General features: G+C 33.4%; 1 protein-coding gene across 14 annotated transcripts in view; it reads left to right on the top strand.

The window, feature by feature from the left end:
• ATXN1 (ataxin 1) overlaps positions 1-18,906 on the top strand; it is a 504,682-nt gene that overhangs the window by 243,693 nt on the left and 242,083 nt on the right. For all 14 annotated transcript variants that reach the window (XM_074272282.1, XM_074272211.1, XM_074272284.1 and 11 more), the window contains one exon: positions 17,422-17,482. The gene's annotated coding sequence lies outside the window, so the exon portion shown is untranslated. The remainder of the gene's footprint in view (positions 1-17,421; positions 17,483-18,906) is intronic.

The raw sequence follows: 18,906 nt of genomic DNA, 5'->3' as shown, positions 1-18,906 counted from the left end.
GATATTGTGCAGAGATCTCCTATATCGATTGATGATATGAAAGTTCTATAGTGGGAGGAATGATGTAATCCTTATCATGTTACTCAAGTACATGACCTTGAGGCAGATCAATTGACCTGGCAACCCAGGTGAATGACTGGTTACAAAATGTCTACATTTAAATCTGGATAGGTTTTAATATACTTTTAAAAAATAGAACTACAAGTATACTACATGAGCCCTAATAAAAATCGGTATTAATATTTGTGCAACCATTCAGGTTTCAGTGAAAATTTCAAGGTGATTTTTGCCTTTCTTTATTTGTATCTCCCCCGCCCTTTTCTTTTGGCCCAAATTTTCTTCTAAATATCAATGTCTATGAAATTATTGGTGTAAAGTTCATAGCATCATATATAGGTTTTTATAGCAAATTTGGCTATTTTCTTTTTTGTAAAATACACACATACACACACATGCACACACACAAATATATATGAATACAAGTAGCTAGGTGGCTCAATGGGGACAATGCTAAACTTGAAGTCAGGAAGATCTGGATTCAAATCCTGCATTGAACAATTCCAAGTTTAAGCAAGTCAAACTTTCTTTGTCTTGATTACTTCCTGTGTAAAGTAGAGATGACGACCAATATTTACCTTGAAGTGTTATGGGAATCCAATAAACTTTGTAAATATTAAAATGCTATATAAATGTTAGCAAGGATGATGACAGAGAAGAAAACTTATTTAATAAAGATATTCTGTTTATGAAAAGGCTTCAAAAAAGTTATAAATGGTCTGTTTATTTAATTAGACATTTTCTTTAGATTAAACATACTGTACAATCAAATAAGACTTTTCAAAATTATCTGTCAGATACTGCTGCCATTTTCCCATCTGGCTTCTTCCATGTTATAAATAGGTTTAAGTCTTGAGTTGAGTAGATTATTAGGGACAACATAGAAATAGTTGGTGTTAGCATTCTTAAAAAGTAAGTGATGGTCTACACTAGGCCTGAAGTCCCACAAAGACACACAATGTTTCTTCCTTATGGGTATTTATTTTTATTGGGCAAATGTCATGATGATTCTCAAGTATCTTCAACATAGATATGAGCCTATATTTATCCCCTCCTTTGGTGCCCTGGCTTGGAATCTTGACTGTGTAACCTTAGAAAAGTAATTTAATTCCCTTGGGCCTCTCTTATGGGCAAAATGAGGGATTTTAGGTAAAATGAGCTCTTAGCTCCCATTTAAGTTTGTGACTTAATGATTGCCTTAAATATATTTATAGGAAGATGTTGAGTATTAGGTATTCAAAATCTACCTCTACTCCCCTTGAGGAAAAAAAAAACAAAAACAAAAAACTTTAATGTGGAAGCAACACTGGTTCTGAAATCACAGAGACTTGAGTTCAAATCAAGTCACTCTTACTTACCTTGGTCAGTCATTTTAACCTCTGTTTACCTCAGTTTCCTTAAATGTAAAATGAGGTTATTGTGAAGATCACATCACATAATAATTTTTTAAACTCTTAACAAAATTTAAAACATATTTTAAAAACTCTTGGCAAGGAGTTGAAGCTTAATAAATGCCTATTCTCTTGCTTTCCTTTTCCCAAAGCTGACAATGATTGAATGAAGATAATTTAATCCAATCCAAAAGGTACAACATAATTCAGCAGGTGCAACAATCTCATCACATTTGTGGACCTCCACAATAGGAGACAGATTGCTGATTTCAAGGAATACTTAAAATGTATTAAATGGAATAGTAGTTTTAATGAAGACTTTCTGAGGAACCAACAAGTAGGATTCATGGAAGTTACAGTTTTTTTTTAAACATGCCATTCTTTTACTGTGTCCATTTGGTGAAGCAATAACTGTATATTTTCTATTGCAAAGGAAGGTGTTGAAATCTTTCCAAATCAACATTGAAATATTGGATAGAGTAGAAGCCAATGTGCTATCCATAAGGCAAAGACTGGTGACCATTATTGAGCTGAGTAGTTTCCCCAGCAGACATTGAATTTTACCTTTTATATACTAATATCCATTAGTGTAGTGCTTATTATTTGATAGAGTACTTGAGGGATGTACAGATAAAAAACCTTGGCAAAGATTTCATCTTTCTCTGCCAAAGTGGGCAGTTTTTGCAAAAGAGAGAAAGATAAAAAAGAAGAGAAATTATGTTTTAGATCTTCTCTAAAACATATCCTTGCTAAAAAAAATGATGCCAAAAAATAATCAGACATACAATTCGGCCAGATAAATAAGTGCATTATTTTATTGTAATGATGGGTGATTGTTTTTAGTTTCAAGTAACTTAGCAACCATAGAACAAATAATCAGTTGTTCATAGATTTTCTGCAAATACAGGTTTGTTACAAATTCCCTTCTAAGAAAATTTGTGGCTAGATGCTACAGAGCATGTGTGACCTGTAATCTATAAGTCTAGAACTAAATTAAAATGTAATTGGGAAATATTTAACAAAATAAAAACACAATAAAGCATAAGCAGCATTGCATTTTAAAGCTCAATCAATATGCAGCCTTATGAGATTCTTGTATAGGAATAATGGCCTCTGTTTCTATTTTTATTCTTTTCACTACTATAAAGGACTTTTAGTTTTTAAAACAATGAATAATTTGAGTGAAAGTCATCTTTCATGACATTACTTTCAGTGCTAGGTGATCTAAAGATGCTCCTGATTGTAATGGTTAATCTTAGAGGTACTACTATTAATCAGATATTAGGTGTTTCTATAATTTGCCCAAATTTTCCCATATGATAACTGTGCCTTTGGTAAGCTTGTGTTAAAGGTTCCTATAGCATTATAATACAGCATTTGGAGGGAATAGACAAGCCAGTGAGTAAGTATACAGTCCCCATGTTGATGGGCTCTGCCAAGAAATGTTTATATGCCTTCAAGTAGATCAAGACAGAGAACAAGTTAAAGCTGTTCTTAAATTTGTTAAATACCCCTTTTCATTCTTTGTTGTCCACTGGAAAGTCTGGAATTATTTCAGCATGTCATTGAGAGGCCCAGACAGAATGGAAACTATGGATAGGAAGTATATAGATGACAATGATGATATGCTTTAAGAAGATGAGCTTACATACCAACACTTCTATTAAAGTACTAAAAGCAACTATTTTATTCACTTTCACAATAGTATCCTGAACAATGGAATGGAATAGAATGTTAAAGCAATTATTAAGTGCTTAGTCTGTGCCAAGTACTGTGTGAAATATAGAGAACACAAAGAGAAAAGCAGGACAATCCTTTCTTTCAAGGAACTAATATCCTAATTAGGGGAGACAACACATATGCACAGACACGCATGCACACACATTTTAAATATTAAAAAAAATATTAGTAGGATAGCTTATTTGTCAGAGAACTACTTATTTCTGAACTCCAATGAATTTGAGGAAGACAAAAATATTTATTACTACTACTACTAATAACAATAAGAGTTAAAATATATGTAGGTCTTTTAAGTGTACTAAAAGCTTTACAACTTTTTTTTACTTGAACCTCTTGACAAATCAGCAAGGTACATGCTATGGTTATCCCCACTCGCCTTCCAGGGACTCACAGTTTGTTAGTGTCTAAGGCAGGATTCCAACCTAGATCTTCTAACTCCAAATTTATGTACTTCAGTGAAGAATAACTGAAAGATGTTTGGTGATTCACCATTAACCAATTATTTAATCCATATATTCCATATATATTCTATGTGAATTGGTATCTCTCCACTATAGGGGAAAAAAGGCCATTGGATTATAGAGGTTAGCTTTATTCTAAGCATGGCATAGTCATAGAAATAGTTGAATACAACATTGAAATAATTGAACATCACCTGGTTGGACAAGTTTTGACGCGAACTTATGAAAAACTGTTAGGGCAATGCACAACTCAAGGACATAATTATGACCTTCTATGAGCCATCATGAACCTGGAAGACCATTTTTCATTCATCACTTTTTCATATATGAATCAGATTAAATGTACCTTGGATATTCAGTTTGGTCCTGACAACTATTCCACCAGTTCCATGGCAGAGGATATCAGGTTTGAAGGGTCATAATATTTAGGACTATAGTTGTGGGAAAGCCTTAATGGCATTTCTTAAAATATAGTACTGGAGCTCAGTGAAATATATAAAGAGCCAGGTGGATCCCTTATTCTACTTATTTTTTTAAGAAATTCCTTCATATTCAAATCTCTGGGATTATCAACAAGTAGATCCAGGTGGCTAGAATAGTAGGTTCCTGATAGTAGGTTAAAATTAAAATTCCTCTCTCTCACATCTATATTGAAAACATCACAAAAGTTCTGGTCCTAGTGAGGGACCTCTGACTTAAGGTCCAGTATGAGTTATAGCCAGAGAGTGCATGTATCTGCTACATGGCACTACTTTAAGCAGAATCTGATTTTACTCAAGTACTACTAAATAATTTTAATATAAAATCCCAGGCCCATTGGAAAGAAGAAGAGTAAATTATGCTCAGAGTGAATGCTACCTAGTGACTTCCACTCTGGCCTGTATGAACTTGGTCTTTTGGATCATCAGTAGAGTACAGACCAAACTGGACCCTCATCTACTCTTTCAACAATATCATGGAGCTACACTACATACTTTTTGCTGGGTAGTGACCAAGTTTATCAAATTCACAGTGATTTCCAAGTCCACCAAAATTGAAATATCAGGTTTAATTATGACAATTGGGTTATAAATTGGGTTATAAAAACATCAATGTGGAATATTGTGAGAGGAAGTAAATTTTTTTTTTCTTTGTACTTATAGGGAAAGGTAGGCTGGTCCATGGATGTCTTATGACTAGGTAGAACTTACTTGAAAGGATAAATTGAACTCATTAATTTCCAACTTTGATTTGTGGCAATTACATTTTTGTACAAGCATGGACAGGTTGCTAGTGTTAACCTAGATTATTTTGTGGCAAGTAAAGAACTGCAAATACCAGTACCTTAATAGACATGTACCTTTCCAAGAGTATAGATCACAATTTTATCCATACTTTCTTGGATTTATACATACCCAGTTATAAATCCTCCATAGACAGTAAGCTAAAGGACTTTCTGAAGGTCTCTTAAAATTAAATGAGTCTCAGTACAAACCACAAGTTGTTTTATTTTCGCTTTTTATGTGTCTGGCCTTTTTCTCTATCTCCTTTTCTGATTATACATCTCTTTGAAGATATATTTTTATACTACTTTCTGCATGCAATTCGCCATCAGTGATGTGCTGCAGTCCATTTTTTCCCACTATTTAAAACTCTTCATTTTGCCTTGTGGGTGGCCTGCAATTTTGATTCTTTGAAGGCTGTGGTCTTCCATGATTAACAACCATATCATGTCACTGGAAAGATATTGATGTTTTTTAAAATGATAGACTTTTGTTTCAGGGAGAGGTTTGGGGTCATTAAAAGGGCTGTGCATTTTGTTAAATACAGTTCAGCCTGCTACCATTCTCCTATTTAATTTGGAACCCCATTCACTGTCTGTTGCAACATCTGTTCAAAATAAATGTACTGGTGGACTATATATCATGGATAGTCTATACAGCAGACATTCTTCATCTACTTGCTTTTCCTGTGTGGATTGTTAAGATGTTCTTTTGAGTGGTTGTAGATATCTTTTTAGGAGATTGTGGTGTTCTTGGACTTGAGCCAATCATCACAATGTTATCTGCAAATAGAAACATCTGGAGGACTTCTCTATCTATTGGGAGTTCTATTTGGAGTCTGCATGATAATGGCAAATTCTTTTGTTGAGGCTCTGCCTCTCCTTATTCCATGATTTTAATGAGAGGACTGTCAAATAAACTTGTCTCCAATTTTTACATCTATCAAGAAATCCAAAATAATATTAAAACATTCATGAGAGACACCTTGTTAAATGAGAGAGTTTTAAAGTTGCATTTACTATAATGAATCCATGATTTTTAAATTATTTTTTAAAAACTCAATGAACAAGGAACACTTTTTTATATTGAAATTTTGTATTCTTTGCACATTTCAGTGTAATGTGTGATGATAAAATATATTCTTATATAGAATCAAAGTCTTTTACACTCCCTCCTTAAAAATGTAAGTGTAAATCATTCTCATAAAAATTTATGGAAGTGAGAAAGTAGGCAGACTTGGCATATGGGTTGGCACCTATGTACATCATTCTTGATCACCTTGTTTTAGTAATAGTGTAGGACTATCTTCTGCCCTTTCAGATAGGGTGAGAATTATTTTCTCAATATCCAAGACAAACTACCTATTATATTGGCTGATATGGCCAAACCTTTGAAGTATTTATCCGCCAGAGAAAAAGTTTCATGATGAGTCCTAATTATGAATAAGGAGTAAATTTTGCCATTGGAAAATTTTATATAAGATTTATTTTACTTTTTCAGATAATAAGCATTTATTTTCTCTTTTTTCTACTTCTAAATTTCTAATTAAAAAAAAGTAAATTAAAAAAAAAAACAGCAAAAAAATGGGGGGGAGAGGGAAGCCAAATCCCCTATAACAAAAAATTTATATAAAAAATTATTTTTAGGGAAAAGAAATGCTCACATTTATTATGTCCAAAACTGTATTTCTCGTTCTCCATTTTAAGTCCAATACCTTACTGTAAGGTTTTATGTAGCATGCTACATCATCAGTCCTCTGGAATTGTATTTGGCCCTTGCATCGATTAGTGTTAAGTCTTTCAAAATTCTTTGTCCTTACAATATTTTATTTTCAGTTGTCCACCTGGCTCTGCACATTTCATTCTGTATTAGTTAATGTACATTTCATATTTCTGTGAAATTATTGCACTCATCATTTCTTATGGCACAATAATATTCCATTAATTCATATGTGATCATTTATCTAGCCATTCTCCACTTGGTCAAAGAGTATTTGTGTACAGTTATGCAAGGCTGACCATATCAATTCAACACTCCATTAATTCCTGTGACCTGCAAGATCAAATATAAATTGATCCCCCATAAATTGATATGGGGAGTCCTCAGTCCATAAACAATTTGTTATGTACGAGAAATCTTGGGAGGAAAGAATTTGGAATTCTTTCTAAGTGTCCTGAGTATCTACTACTGTGGTCAGTTATGGAATTCTCCAGAAACTCCCTCAGAGAGTCACCAGTTCTAACACCAGGCCCTCACTTCCCAGGACCCTGTATATGATGAACACTATCTCTGACTTCAGCAGGAAGAGTCTTGCAACAATAAATTGTTGTTTATTGCAACAATAAACAGGGTTTATTGATGAGAAATTTGGGTTAGTTTAAGCTTGAGCTGATATGGATATGAAATAGGATGCTGGCAGGGTGAAAGGAGAAGGAAGACTAAATTTCAAAGATATTGTTAATGAATCAGCTCTCCAGATCTTAGAACTTTTTATTGAGGAAATGTTTATTGAGAAGCTATTTGTTTGCAAGTTACTGTAGGGGATATTTTCTGTATGATGTCCAATAAGTCCCTTCATCTTTCTTAATAGTGATGTTCTCCAGTATAACACAAGGATAAGACTATTTGTATCATTTACCTCAGGTACTTGAAAGGAAAAAAAAAAGTATTTTGTAAATCTTAAGTTATGTAAATGTAAGCAGTTGTTATTACTAACATTATACAAAGACACATAGTCCCTGCCCTACAACTTACAAGCTGGTATTAGATACAGTTTTATTCTCTAAATGGAAACTTTAATGATAATATAACTATAAAAATAGAATTGTATTATACGTATGAGTGTTTTTCTATTTAAAAATTGTTTATTTGAATATTTTCATCCATCTAGGTCTAAAGTGTCTAGGTACTCCTCCCATAATGTCAGCTTATTTATTCTTTTTATGATTCTTCTTCATGTGTTTCCATGAATCCCTGAAAAGAGCATATGAGGTGGTAAGGGGGAGAAGGATCTACTCAACATGCTGAGGGTAAAGGGAGCAGAATTTCTCTAGTTATTCTGACATTTTGTCAATAGCAACAAATGCATTTGGGCTGTCTATCAAAAATAGTTTGCCTTCATTAGAGAACCATTGTAATTATATATGTATATATATATATATATATATACACACACACATATACACACATGTATATTTTAATACAAACCTTTATGTGTTACTTTAATTCTAGCTATTATGAGAATAATGGATGATGATGATAAAGATTATGGTGATGAATAAGGCCTTGAAAGATATATAATTTTTGTTTTAGTTGAAAGAATAAATATTGTACTGGGATAACAGCAAGAGCAAAGAATGGAGGCAATAATGGGAGCAAAAAGTAGAGCTCATTGGGGTCTCTGAAATATAACAGACTATTAATAGAGTCTGGCAGCACTTTAGAGATAATGTAGTTTGATATCCACATTTTATACTTGAGGAAACTGAATGTGTAAAAGATTGATAGTAGGACTCAGTTGTATTTACTCCTTGCCCAGAGTTCCTTCATAGTATTCTATTAAGAAATCTAATATAATCCTTTAGATTTTTGTTTGTTTGTTTGGAGAGAGGCAGTAGGGATAGCATAGAATTCCTTAATTATCAAAATCTCAATATTCTACCTTGAATTTTAAAAAAATTATTTAGCTAATAGACGTCTATATGTATGCAAAAACATTTGTACACACACATATACATATGGATTCTAATATTGGTACTTGTCTGCCACATATAAAAACAACAACAAAAATCATCACCTACCCTTTGTTCTCAAAATGTGAATGAAAATACCTTGTTTATTCTCACTGGCCATTGCATTGCCAGCCAAGCCAAACAGAAGATTCTGCAGTTACCCTGTAAATTTGGGACAGTCTCACAACCCATCTGGATAATTGAGTCAGAACCATATGGTCTGAGATTTCCCAGATAATTATGTAACTTTCTAATTTGTTTTGACTTCATCGACATAGCCTTATAATAGATAAAGTGTCAAAACAGGGTCATTGTCACACATGGTCATTATTTATTTCAAGGAACAGGTGTCCCTTCTTACTGAGTTGATTTAGTAGTGTGCATTTATTCCCTTCAATATTATGTAATGAAATTAGATAATCTAACTTCCAGTTGATTGATGAATGAATAGTAAGTATCTTTTTGCATGATAATAGGGACACACTTTGTGCTTTATCAGTTTGACTTATATCTTTGTCCTCACTTATGAAGAATTGTTTATATAGAAAAGCTTATTATGTAGCACCTGGGAGAATAGAATGCCGTAGAATTAAAGACTCATAATATCCTAAGGAGATGTCAGTGGAATGCAGTGGATAGAGGGCTGACCTGAAGGAAGTCTTGAAACTTAGGCCTGCTACTGACACATGCTATTTATTGAACCATTTGGAAATCATTTCATCTCTTAGTGCTGTGGGTAGGTGTCTAAGTCTACTGAAAAACCAAAATCTAGTTGCTAATGTGGATCACTAGAAAAAGTTTCATCATTTGAAATTCCCTTCAATGATGATATCACAGATCCAGAATTGCCCAAAAACAACAAATATAATCTCCAGATTATTTATATGAAATCCAAATGCATGGAATTGAATTAGGTGTGATGCAAACTTAAATTTGCAGAAGTTTATATTTCATACTTTAGGATTTAAAGTTGAAAGGGACTGTCAATAGAATTTGACTTTCCTGATTTAATTGAATTTGCAATACAGAGTTGTATACATATGTGCACATATTTATATACATTTGAATATATACACATATTAACACTTCTATGAATATATATAAATAAAATAGTATGTCCAAATGTAGAAATAATGGGAGTTAAGGAGAAGAGCAAGAAAACTTTCCCATTTCAATAGGAAATGATGGTTTCTAACTTTAATCCTATGGGCTTTACTCACATAATCTATAGTCCTTAAAATTTGATTCACCCAAATAATATACTTCCCTTCCTTCTATGTCATAAAAATAATGATTTTTCACCCTTCTGGAATGTTTTTTACAAAGCTACAACTCTCTTCTTGATGCAAATTTGCTCTACCCCAGTTTTACCACAAAGTTGAGCCATTGAGTTGCAGCTTTTAAAAGAAAGCACAAAAATAGTTGATCTAATTTTACTAAGAATATGCAGACCATGGCCTCAGTTCTACCTCCTTCATTTCTCAAGCTTTCTAATGCATGGGGATATGTGTTATGCATTATCTTTTCATCACAATTATTAGCTACTTCCAGAGAGGGGAAATAGAGAAAGGGTAGACCTAATCTCAGAATTAGGTAGAATTTTAGAGACTATTTAATCTCCACCTAGACTAAAGTCTAAATTATTCCTAACATTTTTTAAACTTCTCATTTTTAGTAGAATTAGAAAGTCACTACTACATGAATGAGAATGGTGTCTTGATCTAACTCAAATTTAGATTCTAGTAGAACAAGTAATATTGATTGATGAAGATTGTATTACTGATTGTTTTAAAATCTATTAACATCTTTGCAAATTTTCTGGGGGGTAAGTAGTTATTGTTCCTATGCTGTACCTAAGAAAACTGAAAAAGAGATAGATATACACTGACAATCTAGTTCACTGATGTTTTCTACCTTTTTTTGTCTAGCAGAATGCTAAATACCTATTCCAATAAATACTTATCGAGGGAAAATATTCATTCAACTAACCAAACCTGCAGAGTTTACCCTTATGCGTGCTATAACAATATTTCTCTACCATACACTGCAGGAAATGGTAATAGTCCTAAGGAGACTTTGTTAAATTATGAGGGACTTATGACTGCTAGTGTGATGCAATGTAGCATAATTTTGAAAGAGATCTGGAACAGGAGTCAGATAAACATGGATTCAAAAGCTAGTTTTGATGTTTACTATGTAGCCATTCTGAACCTCAGTTCCTTCTTTTATAAAATGAGGAGTTCTTTCCATTCTTGTGGTACCAATGATAATATAGTGACGAGGTAAAATGCAGATATTCTTTGTATATACACCTTCCTTTTCCTAAATAGTACAGTTTACCCAATCTCTGCCAATTTTCCTGGAAAGATCATATGTTTCATACTAAACTTGATTGGAACCTCTTCAACTTTAAACTAAGATGGAGAAAGAAAGGAGGGAAGAACATAGCCACAGAGATAGCATCAAATAGAGTTGTGATAAACAACCTACTCCTTAGGAGCAGATACTGATACCTATTTCATTTTATCTCGAAGGGAAACCAAACACTATAGAGAAAGAATGCTGCATATACTGTCAGATTTAGTCACTCTATTAATTTTTGCTGAATTGTTGTTGTTCTTGCTGTTACTGCTGCTATTATTGTTATAAGGAAGGATCATTGCTGAAGTAGAAGTGCTTTGTCAGGAAATGAATGATATAAAAACAAAAATATCAATAAAATTTAAGGGATAATGTGTTATCTTTCAATCTGGTAATAATGTGTACTTTCCCTTTTTTCCCTAGAATGGGTTTGAATTTTCTAAGATAGAAATTTCCAAGTTCTTTAGATTTCTTACATAATTCCTTGAAGGTTAGCACAGTACCTGATACTTAATAAACTTTTCTTGACCTGACTTTAAACTTTTTATTCTAGGTTTCATGTGCCAGTACTTAAAAGTTTTAGTTGTACTTTTCTTTGACTTTATTCCCAAATTACCATATTCTTCTTGAATTATAGGCTATAGCATTAGAAATGATATTGAGCTAGTTCTGGATGCTGGACAGTTTCCTTGTGTATTTTACTATAGGAATCTCAAACTTTTCGTGTCTATACCAGAATTTGTAGCTTTTCTAGACCAGAACTAGTATCCTTTCCTTTAAACTCAACTTTTCCCCCAATTTCTTTGTTACTATTGAGGAAACCACCATCCCATCCCAGGATTAGAACCATGGTATCCCTCTTACTACATATTCAGTCAATTTCCAAATTTTGATACTTCTTCCTTTACATTATTTCTCATATAACAAATATTCTTTCTCCTTTGTAGTCAGTCTACATCAAAACTTCTTAATCTGTGGGTTGCTACTCCATATGGGGTCTCATAATTAGAATGTGGAGGTCATGAAATTACGATTTATTATCAGTAAATGTTTTAAGTTATAGGAGGTCATGAAATTATGATTTATTATCAGTAAATGTTTTAAGTTATATATATAGATAGATAGATAGATAGATAGATAGATAGATAGATAGATATGCCTATGTACTTGGGATCACATAAAAATTTATCTGATGAAAAAGAGTTCCGAGTGGAAAAAGTTTACTCTAAATCAGCTGTTTATTCTATATCACCAGGGCTATTGTAGGAGTCTTTTGAACTCCTTGCTTCAAGTCTCTTCCCACTTCAGTCCATTTTTCACCATAGCTATTTAGTGATTTTCCTAAAGCACAGGCATGATCAGCTCAACAAACTCCACTATTCCCCTCTAGGATGAAAGACAAACTCCTAATTGGAATTTAAAGCTTTTTACAGTCTGGTCTCTTCCTACTTTTCCAGCCTTCTTGCTCATTACCTTTCTTTTTGAAATCTGCCATCCAGCCTTTTGAGCCTATGTGCTATTTTTCACATAGGAGATTTTTATATTCTTTCTATGTGTGTTTGCATAGACTCCTGTGACTGGAATATAGATAGCTCTTCCTCAACTATTTTTTTAGAATCCTGTGTTTCATTAAAGACTCAGCTTAAGTATTCTTTTTTACATGAACCCTTTTCTCATAATTATTTGATGTGGTGTGTGTATATTATATACACATGATACATATATGGATGAATATATAGAATATTATCTATAGTTTTATATAATATTAATATATTATATCATTTATATATATATGATATACACATGCAAATTCAAATATACATGTATGTATGAAAACACCGAGATAATTATGGACAAATACATCTTTTCTCTCCCATTATAATGATGGCTTCATTATGTTGGCATTGTTTAATTTCTGTCGTCTCCCAGAGACATAGTTCTTTTATCTATTATACATGTAATAAGTGCTCATTGACTGATTCCCCTTCCATACTAGTATATAACTAGTTGTTCCCTGTCATTTATTTTTGTATGACGTTTTTGCTTTCTAAGAACATGGCTCTAAATTGCATGGATTCAACTTTCTTTACTTATTATTATAACATCCAATTTATCATAGTTCTTTTGAATTCTTATCATGTCCTTTGCTGAGGTGCCTTATCACCCTCCCAAATGGATCTTATATAGGAACATAATGAGCAAATTCTCTTGTTCATCACTTAATCATTAGTAAAGATTAAAAGGACTCCCATATTTTGCTCACAGACTCAGTCTAGTTATTTCATTTCAATCAGTCCTTCAAATGATTGGATGTCCAGAGATATGTATAAAACTCACTCACTTATGCTGAAGGTCTAATGTTCAGACAAGGGAGATATCAAGTGTACTTACTGTGACTAATGGCCTCTAAATAAGACGAAGTTCTTGCCTTGTTGTTGTTTATGACTTTCTCTGAGCTGCATTGAAAGACTGTGCTTCAATGATTAACTCTGAGTCTAGGTCAGATGAGAGTATGTTCTGTCTGTCACGCTCTGATAGCTTAAGCATAATATTAATAGAGGTTATTCAAGACCTTCTATATGCTGACTATAGGACTGTGTGCTTATGGCACATAATCAGAAAGATTCAAAATAATTGAGATATGTTTGTCAATTTGTTCCTTTTTTCTGGTGAGACTGTCAGGACTTTTATTCTGTTGTGTTGTATCTATGCTGCCTAGATGGTTACGTTTTGACTCTTTCAGTGACTTCTGCAGAAAGTCATGAATAACTCTTACTCTCTTGGGAGTGGCCTCTCTTTTCTCGTTAGAAAGACATGAATTTGAAAAAAAAAAATGGCCAGCTGGTGACTACTAATGCTATTGTTAGCTGCTTCACAGAGGAGTTGAGTTGAATTTTTTTGTGATGTTGAATTCTGGAGTAGAGGACAGAAAACCACTAAAATGAGAGATGGAATGTTGTATATAAGGTGCACCAAGATATATAGTTTGTAATTTAGCATGCCTGAAGAGGAGTAGACTGGAAAGATAGATTAAGGCCAGACTGTGAATATCCAAATAAAGAAACTGATTTTTTAATCTAGAGGCATTAGAGAGCCATTGAAGCTTTTTGACTGTGTACCTAGTCTCATACTTCAATGATACTTTTTTGGTAGCTGGATAAGGGATTAATTAAAGAACAGAGGAACTTGAGGTAACAGTGTTTCAGGTAAATATTTATAAGGACTTGAACTAGAGTGGTATGATCTAAATAGAGAGGATGGCGAACTTGAGGGATATTATGAAGATAAAATTGCAAGGTGACCAATTTTTAATATGGTAGATAAGTAAAATTAAAGTGATAGGGATGACTAAACATGGAAATTAGAAAAAACAGTGGCACCCTTTGCAGAAGAAGAGAAATTGGAAAAGATGATTTTTCCTGGGAATAGAGGAGGTGGGATAGTAGAGAGAATACCCAGATTCTTTTAAAACTCAAAACATATTACATTGATTGATTCCTCATCACCTCCAAGCTAGCCAGTCTTTTATGAAGAAAATTATACTGCCCTGACAAAATTTGTACTTCAAAATGTACTACTTGGTAATCATCTAAATATTCTGACATCTTCCAGTGTTTTTACAGGTATCCAAGTTTAAGCGAAATGTTTATATAATATCTGTGGTCACTCAGGGATGTGTAATTTTTAGTTTACCTTCTGCTATATCGTTTAACTACTTCTTTCTTATTTGTGTGTATGAAATCAAGATGGTCATTCATCTTCCTTAACTGCAAATATATGATTTCATGCTTACCAGAAATAGTTTTGTCCAAAATTACCACCAGATTTTAAAAATATGATGTCCACTCTTATAAATCTAAGCAAATGAGATAATAAGGCCTTTTCTGATTCTTCTAATTACTAGTATCCTCTGAAATTATTTTGATTTTAGCTTTACTTTGTAAAAAGTATGTGTGTATATGTGTGTGTGTGTGTTTGGAGAGAGAGTTTGTTTTGTCCTACAAGTTGTATAAGCAGTAAAACTGGGGTATGAACCCACAAATTTTGAATTTCATATACAAGATACTTTCTTATGTCATAGTGCCTTATCATATATTTGTTAAGCTCAAGGAACTATATACTCTGAGGGTACAAAAAAGTTTAGAATATAGTCCTTACATTACCAGTCTCACTGACCGATTATAACATAAGTGGTATAGAAAATAACCACAGAGTTAAGAAACTCATTAACTTTTAAAACAGTTGGAAAATGCCTTTTGTAGAAATGTTGAGGCTCAATCACCTATGACTCTGCCTTGTTTAGTTGTGGTTGGTTTGAGCCCCTGTGCTTTTGCATGTAAATAAATGGCAAATTTCTGTTAAAAAAAAATGAGCTAAGCCTTATAAGAAGGAGAGAATTTAGATAAATAGAAAAGAGTATTTCACAAAGGATGAGCATAAAGAGGGCCATGAACACAATGTGTATATGGAAACATCTGTTACCCAGAACTTTTCTCTGAAATTAATTTTTTTAAGGTCAGCAATTCCTCCTCTAGTCAACAAGCCAACAAACATTCATTAAGGTGTTGGGATATGCTAAGCACTTTGCTAAGCACTGAGGCTATAAAGAAAGGCAAAAACAGTCCCTGCTTTTAAAGAGTTCACTTTCTTTTTTTTTTTCTTTTTTTTTAATTTATAATTTTTTCACAGTATATATGCATGAGTAATTTTTTTTATATTATCCCTTGTATTCATTTTTCCAAATTATGCCCCCCTTCCTCTACTCCCTCCCCTTGATGACAGGCAATCCCATACATTTTACATATGTTACAATATAACCTAGATACAATATATGTGTGTAAATACCATTTTCTTGTTGCACATTAAGTATTAGCTTCTGAAGGTATAAGTAACCTGGGTAGATAGACAGTAGTGCTAACAACTTACATTCACCTCCCAGTGTTCCTTCTCTGGGTGTAGTTGTTTCTGTCCATCATTGATTAACTGGGAGTGAGTTGGATCTTCTTTATGTTGAAGATATCCACTTCCATCAGAATATATCTTCATACAACATGGAAGTGTACAGCGATCTTCTGGTTCTATTCATTTCAAAGAGTTCACTTTCTAATGGGGGAGGTACTTAAACAACTATGTACATGAAAAAAAAAAAGGACACTATAAAGAAAAAGTAATTTCTGTGGGGAAGCATTGAGGGACCTGAGAAAGGTTTCTTGTAGAAGCTGGGATTGTAGCTGAGACTTGAAACTCAGGGAAGTTAGGTGATAGAGAAGATAAAAGAGAACTTTCTAGGCATGAAGAATATTCAGGGGAAATGCATGTAATTAGGAGATGGAGTATTGGGTACAATGAATGACATTTAATCATATTTCATGTTTTTGTAGATTCAAAACTGTAAATAACCTTAGAAACCACTAGAATAGACTGTGACTTATATGGGAATCACTTCTATGGCATTCCTGACAGATAATCCAGCTTTTGGCATTCTTTATCTATCTCCCTCTTTCTTTTGAACTTGATATTATGGGTGATTTTTCTTCTTGGTTCTTTGGCTTCCATGACATTCTTCTCTGCCTAACTCTCTGAACTCATTACCTGCTGTATGAAGCCTCTTCTTTCTATCCCTTAATTTTTACTAAGGCTCTTTTTCCCCCCTTCTCTGCTTTACTTCCTCCAAATTAACTTTTTCAGAGATCCCATAGAAGATGAGATCTCATATATGAAATGTCAGAGACTTATCATCAACATTATTTGTGTGTGGCCATCTCTAGCTCAAACTTTTCAATTCAATTCATCCCCTACTATTTTTCTCCACTTTAGTATCCATCACTTCGAGCTCAATGTGTTCAAGACTAGTTCATCAGTTTTACTGCAAAATCATTTCCCCTTTCCAGTTTCCTGTTTTCTGTAATCTCCTTTACTAGCATCAGCAATTTATTAGTTCCCAAAAGGGCCAAAAAAAAAGTACTATCATATTTATCAAAGTATATTTTTAAAAACCTCTTGGGTATATATAAAAAATGAGTCAGAAAGAGGCCATAAAAATATTTCCCAGTCTACCATGATTTTCTTTTCCTAATTTATTAGGTCATAAGGAAGATGTACCTGAAAGGTGGTTTGGGGCACTAAAGATAGAAATTTGGGTAATTAGTGGTGCTATGGAAAGAACAATGTCTCATGGTAGTTTCTGTAGGTCAAAGGATATTCAGAGTTTAGTGACATTTTGGGTACAGTTGAAAAGTGTTTTTACAGCTCTACCAAGAATGTATTAGCATGTAGAATGATTTTTATTTTTTTGTTTGTTTTTCTCCCTTTGCTGAGTTCATTTAGTTTCATTTAGGGCTTCAGAACTACTGACTTGTCCTTATTTGCAGAATCAACTTAATCTTGGTTTTGATCTTATCTTATTTTTTTCTTTCAGTTTTCCAAAGAAGTTAAACCTGTTCCTTGGTGAAGAGAAAGCAACATACTTTTTCCATAAGGTCAGTGTTCATCTTATACCTTTTTTTTAAAATTTCACAGAGAATGTTTGTTCAGGTACAGTTATGCAAGGAAAAAAGTTATTTTTATAATACTTCCTAGCTGAGCTGCTTAAGTAGGCTTTCCCCCTGTACTTTTGCATTCAATAAATGGACCTATAGGTGACAAAATGTATTTTTAGCTCCTCAATCTTCACTATCAGAAGTCTCACAGAAGCAGGGTTTTCTCCTTAATGGCTAGATTCTTGTACTACTTTTTCCCATCCATATGTTTTATTGTTAATTGGTACCATTGTTGCCATCATTCTAGATAGAATCAGACTCTTTGGTTAAAAGGGAACTTTAACATCTCTAATTGACCAGCATAAGAACTGCCTCTAGAATAATTTCAGACAGGTGGTCATCCAGCATTTGCTGGTATTCTTCCAGAAATGAAAATTTCACTAATTCTGATAGCAACCCATTCCATTTTTGGATAGCTCTAATTGTTTTAAAAGCTCTTAGCCAAAATCTGCCTTCTTATAACTTCCCATTAGTCCTACTTCTGCCATCTGGAACTGTACAGAATGGCGGCTATTTAACATAGTTCCTTATGCAATACAGATGAAACAGTCTGTTCTGTCTTGCTTCAGTAACCCCTTATTGTCCATTGGTCCTTTATGTTCACCATCCTAATCCTTTACACTTCCTCTTTCCAGTAGATAGTTCTTTAGATATGTGATGAGGGCTATCACATGTTCCCTAGTGCCTCCTCAAATTTTTAAATTGTTCCTCAAATGATGTAGTTGTGAGTCTCAAATACTACTTGATTCCACTTCTATTTGTCAATGCACTTCCTAAATATGGAATTGATAACAGAACCTGAGCCATTTAGTCTATACCCAGTATAATCTGACAAATCTATTTGGGAGGGAGGGAGTGATTTATAATATGTAATTAGATAAGAATATGTCTGATAATTAAAGGAGAGAGAACAATGAAAATAAAAGGCATTTAAAAAGACCACATTAGAGATAGTGGATAATTTGAACCTTTTATAAGATACAAATGTGAGAAAAAAATAAATTTCAGGTTTGGGTAACAGCTTGTGGCCAAGACATAGAAGCAAAGAATGGAATGTTGAGTTCAGGAAATAGCATGAAGGCCATAGTGACTAGAATGTAAAACCTGGAAAGGCTGCAGGTAAACTGTGAATAATTTTAAATGTTAAGGTGAACCTCCTGTATTGGATCCTAATGACAACAGTGAGCCATTGAAGATTCTTGAGCAGAGGAGTAATATGGTCAGATTTTCATTTTGAGAAGAATTTTTGACAGGTATTTGGAGGATTAGAGAAGTGAGAGACTGCCAGCCAGCTTATTATTGTAGCCTCTCTAAACAAAGAGAAATGAGGGACTGAACTAGGGTGGTAACCATGTGAGTTAGAG

Source organism: Sminthopsis crassicaudata, chromosome 1, assembly GCF_048593235.1.
Source record: "Sminthopsis crassicaudata isolate SCR6 chromosome 1, ASM4859323v1, whole genome shotgun sequence".
In the NCBI taxonomy this organism is placed as follows: domain Eukaryota; kingdom Metazoa; phylum Chordata; class Mammalia; order Dasyuromorphia; family Dasyuridae; genus Sminthopsis; species Sminthopsis crassicaudata.
Note: the sequence above shows the minus strand (reverse complement) of the source record. Positions and strands in the feature narration are given on the sequence as shown.